Source organism: Hemicordylus capensis, chromosome 2 (genome assembly GCF_027244095.1).
Source record: "Hemicordylus capensis ecotype Gifberg chromosome 2, rHemCap1.1.pri, whole genome shotgun sequence".
In the NCBI taxonomy this organism is placed as follows: Eukaryota; Metazoa; Chordata; class Lepidosauria; order Squamata; family Cordylidae; genus Hemicordylus; species Hemicordylus capensis.
In genome coordinates, this window is record NC_069658.1 from 21,310,682 (window position 1) to 21,316,707 (window position 6,026).

Below are 6,026 nucleotides of genomic sequence, written 5' to 3' on the forward strand. Positions count from 1 at the left end.
TTGGAAGATAGTAGAATGTTGATTAAATGCAGTGGTATATTGTGATTCCCCCCTCCCCCTTAACATGGTATAGCTTGACCTGCATCTCTGTATGTCAGAGAGTGCTGGATTTCATGCAGCCTGGTTCCTGCACCATCAGCTGCGTGCCTAGACACTTGGGCTCCACCCTTCCATCACAGCCAGTGGGTAATGGGGCAATGCTGATCTGCTGCTATGAGTACTTCTCTGCTTCAACAAAAGTGGTCAGAGCGGTTTACATAGAAAACTAAATAATAAATAAAGTGGTTCCCTGTCCCCAAAGGGCTCACAACCTAAAAATCTGAACTATTATTGATTGGGTGCATGCACTTTGAGGCATTGGTTAATGCCAAGTATAAAGGTGTGAGTGTGCGTGGAAGGGAAGTCTGTGCAGTGTTTGTTTTAGGGAGGGGTTCCTTGCTCAGTAGAAAAGCCCCGTGGCTTGCACACGGAAGGCCCAGGTTTGCTGCCGGCCTTTGAGAACATCCCCTGCCAGTTCTGAAAGGACTTCACCAGCTACTAGTCTGTCTCCAAGCACAATTCAATTCAAGCACAATTCAAAGTGTTGGGGCTCACCTTTAAAAGCCTTATATGGCTTGTACCGGAAGGACCATTGCTTCTCGCTAGAGATATGAAAGCCCAGCGGGGAGTGGAAAGGAAAACTTGTGAGAGAACCCCCCCCCCTCCTCCCCCTGCCCCACGCCGCCACCCAAGGCCAGAGATGGAAAAATTAGAAATCTTGGGGAAATGGAAAAAACCTCTCTGTTAGCCAGGATGTAGGTCTCTGTCTGGAAGGGCTACCATTAATGTGCATGTTTGCAAGCGTTTTTATGTACACAGTGTACTACGTGTGCATGTGTGTGTGTGTAAAATGTTTTACAGGTACACCTTACAAATGTCATGTATCATGCAGTCTGCATTGACCTGCCTGCAGCTGGAAAAACTCTGCGGCCAGTGTAGACCAACTTTTTAATATATTTACTTTAAAGCTTCTGTTTGATTACAGTAGGGAATAATATTGATGTTGGCACCTAAGAACTTTGAAATATTTGTTTTTGGTATCACAACGGGCTGGAACATAAAAGGTTTTGTACACGTGCCTAAACACTGGATTCAATATCTAGGGCTATTTTAAAAAATCCAGGTCTTGTCTGTGAAGATAGAGTGTTGATGTGCCTGCTGTGAACTTTTTACAGTACAAAGCAGTGGCCTCCTAGGTAAATCTAGTCTTGGGCGGGGTCACACTTCCCTTGAAATACAAAGTCTGCAGCTTGGGGGTGCTTCTGGACTTGATGTTGTCCTTGGAGGCAAAGGTGGCAGCGGTGTGCCCAGGTGCTTTTTACCAGCTACAGTTGGTACGGCAGCTGAGACCGTACTTGGAGAAGTTAGGCATGACCTCAGTCACTTATGCTTTGGTAACTTCCTGGTTGGACTAGTGCAATATGCTCCATGTGGGGCTGCCCTTGAAGATGTTTCTAAAGCTTCAGATGGCCCAGAACACTGCTGCAAGGATGCTTGTGGATGCAAGTCACTTCATGAGTGTCACACTCATCCTGTGGTTACCAGTCCAGCCTTCATTGGTTACCAGTCTGCTTCTGGGCTAGATTCAAGATGCTAGTCTTGACCTTTAAAGATCTTCACAGCTTGGGGCCGGAGTACCTGTCGGACCTCATCTCGGGTCCTCAGCTCAGCATCTCAAGCCCTGCTCATGGCCCCATCACTAATAGAGATACAGTTGTGGGGGACTAAAGTCAGGGCCTTTTCCATTGTGGCCCCTTGGCTTTGGAACACCCTCCCCAAAGAGCTTCGCCGTTCTCCCTCCCTCATTAAAAAAAACAAACAAACAAATTTAAATGCATCTTTTTAAAGGCCCTTTTAATGTTTAATCTGCTGCTTATGTCTAGTAGGTTTTTTTAATGTTTTAGTTCTCAGTATGTAGCTTTCTATTAGCTTTTAATTTGCAACTTTAAAAAAATTTGTAATCTTAAATGTGGTTTTAGTCTGGTGTTTAAACTTGTTTATTAATCTTTTACTTTTACATTGTATCTGTTCTGTTGATGTTGTGAGCTGCCCCGAATGTTGTGTACTGGAGGGGCAGGTTATAAATATTTTAAATAATAAAGTAGGGGGCCATTTATTATTCCTTGATATACCCTGTTCTCCCAACAAGGAGTTCAGGAAGACACACATGGTCCCCCCACCCCCATCTCCATTCCCTCCTTCCAGCAACCTTGTGAGAGAGCATAGGCTGAGTGTCTGGCTCAGGTCACCCAGTGAACGTGATGATCCTTGAACTCTGACTTCCTAGCCCGATACTCTACCCACTCCACTGTGCTGGCTCAGTTTTAGAGCAGACCTCAGCTATTTCCAGGCACCAACTTGCCAGGGCTCTTGGAAGGTTTAAGCGTGGTGCCTGAGCTGGATGACGACAATGGATAAATCTGGAGGAGGAGTGAGCAAATTAGGTAGGCGCTCTGCACTAGAGATGTGCACGAACCTATTTGGAGGCCCTTTTACAGGCCTCTGAACAGGTTCGAACACCGGGTGGTTCGGAGGCTTGAAAGTGTATGTGGGGGGACAACTTTATGGGTGGTGGAGAGTGTGCACTGACCTCTCCCTCTGCTTCCCTGCCGCCAGTGCTCCGTTTGTAAAGACTCTGGGGCTACAGCATACCTCCTTGCCGCCCCGTTCCCTCCTTGGCCAGAGGTGCTGGAGGCATGTGCGCGCGCATGTCATGCTTGCGCTCGCATGCCTGTCAACGTTCTTGCGCACATGCCCCCAGGCACTTCCAGCCACTTCTGGCCAAGGAGGGAATGGGGTGGCGGGGGTGTGTGTTGCCGTCCCGACAGAGTCTTTACAGACGGAGCGCCGGCAGGGGGGAAGTGGAAGGAGGAGTAAGTGCACCCTCCCACGCCCTTAAAGTTGTCCCACCCCTGCCTTCGAACCAGCCCCTACCAGTTCCATGCACATCCCTACTCTGCACCCGCCCCTTCCATGGAGAGAAGGGCAAATGGCGAGTCTACACCCACAGTCCCATATTCATGGAGCAGAGGGCAGTCCGGCTCCTAAACTGTTGAGCTGGTTCCTAGAGCAAAATGCTTTAGCGTTTGGGGGTTAACGTGCTGCCCCCCTTTCCACAGATTTTTTTTTTTGAAGTGGCCTTCCAGGAAAACTATTTTCTGGCCAGGGAGTAGGCTAGTGCTATTTGAAGTCACCACAAATGCTGGGCAGTGCTTTGGAGGTTGTTTTTAAAACTGGTGCTGTATGCTTGCATCTCTCTCTTTCCTAGCTATTATGCAAATTTAAGCTGAAAATTAAACTGAAGAGCATTCAGTCTTTGATCAAGATTCTCATCTTCTTGCACAGAACATCCGTTTGGGTTGCTTGTGCTTAATAGGCAAATGGCAAAATTGTAAGTGTCAAGGATGCAAGTGATTATGTATAATAGTGTTTATTCTCTTGCTGTGACATAACAAAATTACTAGCTTGCTGTTGTCTCTTTAGTACAATAATTCTGGATTTTTACAGTGGCTTGCCTTTAAAGGCTGCTTTTAACGACTAATCGGTATTTGTGTGTTGCCAGCCACATATGCTCAACGTGTAGTAAAAAGTTGATCAGATAGTCCTCTTGTACTTGGGAGCTGATGTTTCCCAATATCTCTCATTACCCAGGGCTGCTCAACTTCGGCCTTCCTGCAGATGTTGGCCTACAACTCCCATAATCCCTTGCTATGGGCCACTGTGGCTGGGGATTATGGGAGTTGTAGTCCAAAAACAGCTGTGGGGCCTAAATTGAGCAGGCCTGCTCTAGCCCTATTCACACGTTACGTTATGTGGCTGGGGGTGATGGGAGTTCAACAACAGCTGCAGAGCCCAAGTTGCCTACCCCAGCTCTAGATAATACTGCCCTTGCAGATTTGAACTTAGAAGTGTGTATCAGCTCTCTCACTATGTTGGCCTCTGTGAGGTTCCAGGAGAACTGTGAAAGAGGCAGCTGCTGGCATGAGGCCAGCCATAGATGGAGAGATGTGGACAGGACTTGGCTAGACCCCCCACCCCCCTTGTGCAGGGAGGGTGAACGCTGCAGCCTCCTGTGTGTCACTTTGCAATAAGCAGAAAGGCCTCAGACGGCCGGCCGGCTGCCTTCAGACCTTTGCATGATGGCTCCTCTTCTCTGGAACCAAAAGCCCCTTCAAAATAACGTGCCTGCCACTTTGTACCACGAAGTAGTCTATGCGTAATATACACATTTGTTGTTTTGTGCCTTTAAATGGGTGGAGGATCTTCCTTGCCTCTTTCTCCCCCCCCCCCTTTTAACCTGTTAACTCCATAATAAAAAAAATTAACCCCCCAAATAATTTGGAGAGTGCAAGCTCCATGGGCCAGAGGCCTGTCCCTTGGCATATGTCACTCTGCACCTCGCCATGTATGCCATGGCGGTAGGAGCCATCATGCTCCTGTTCTCATTTTAAAAATGTGTTTATGCAGGAGACCCTGAGATAACTGAGGGAGAATATCTATGGTGTTGGACCGTAGCTCAGTGGCAGACCATCTGCTTTTCATGTAGAAGGTTCCAGGTTCAATTCCTGGCATTTCCAGATGGGACTGGAGAATACCCATCTGAAATCCTGAAGAGCTTCTGTTAGTCAGTCGAGACGATATGGAGCTGAATGGAACAGTGGTCTGACTTGACATAAGGCAGCTTTCTGTATAGTTCTGTATAAGCCCTTAACCATGTTTGCTGTACAGCCTGTACAACAGAATTCAATAGAAACCATCCCAATGTCTGAAGGGTTGTAAGTGGTAGGGTGGCCTGGAACAGCCCCACTTGAGAATGCCAGCGAGTGATTGCATGTGTGAATGGTACCTTGGGTTGGGGAGAGAGACTAGGGACTTCCTCTGTCATGGTGAAGTGGTGAGGGGACGTGGAGCTTCCCACCTTCATTCTAAAATGGTACTGCTGTCTGAGGTTTGTATTGCATATATTTGAGTTGGCTCAAATGTGCATGGTCATAACCTTGCTTTAAAGGGGAAAAGACTGCACTATGGCTTAGTTCAACAAATGAGTGTAAAGTTAATTAGTAGAAAGTAATGGCTGTGAAACCAAAAGAAGGTAGACTACAGGGACGACTTTCATCTCTTGACTAATATAAAAAGAGCGTTCTGACCGACCGTCTACAAATCCACTTGCGAACTCGGGTTTCTCTGGTCCTAGTCCAACACTTGATCATGGAATATTTTATGCAAGAGAGTAATTTACTTCCAGAATATTCAGGTAGGTCAAGCTGTTGCTTTGGAAGTCACAGCCTTTAATTTCTTGGGTTGGCTTTTATATATATATTTTTAAGTGACTGTAAATTGAGGTTATTCCTGCACTCTGTGTGTGTGGTCTTCTGCCCCCCCCCCCACAATTGAGTCTTAAGAGTCCTGTTTAGATTTCCATGGTAACACTAGGACATTGGAGTGTTTCAGCAGCTCATTTTTAGTTTTAAATCCTATTAGCATTTTACAGTTGGAGGACTTCGGAAGAAAAATAAGGTTGCACAGTTCATTGCCTTAACTAAAACACAAGTGTCATTTTCTTTGTGTGTGTATGTGTGTGTGTGTGTATGTGTGTGGTTTTTCTCCTCCTCCTCCTCCTCCTCCTCCTCCTCCTCCTTCTTTCTTGGAGATGTTTAGTAAAACTGGCCTGCTTTGGAGAGCACATATTTCTGTTCCCTGGGGACAGAATCGGCTGTTGCCAAGGGCAGCGAGATATTGAGGACAGCCTAGCAGTTCCGCGCCTGCAAGACAGGGGCCTTCTCCAGTTTGCCAAGAGCCAGGAATCTCTCTGCTCAGTTTGCAAACTAACTTCAGTGCGCCATTTCCCAGCCTTAATTTATGTGGCAGTTAAAAAGTTGTACGGCTCATTGGTTGACAATTGCTTTATAGCCATTGGTTACTTGCCTTGACTCTTGGTGGAGGTTCACAGCCACACACTATGTGTGTGAAACTAAAAAGACCAGAAT

General features: G+C 46.7%; 1 protein-coding gene across 4 annotated transcripts in view; it reads left to right on the forward strand.

Moving 5' to 3' along the window:
* The window catches only part of NEDD4L (NEDD4 like E3 ubiquitin protein ligase), a 397,256-nt gene that overhangs the window by 30,753 nt on the left and 360,477 nt on the right, over nucleotides 1-6,026 (forward strand). The window lies entirely within an intron of this gene.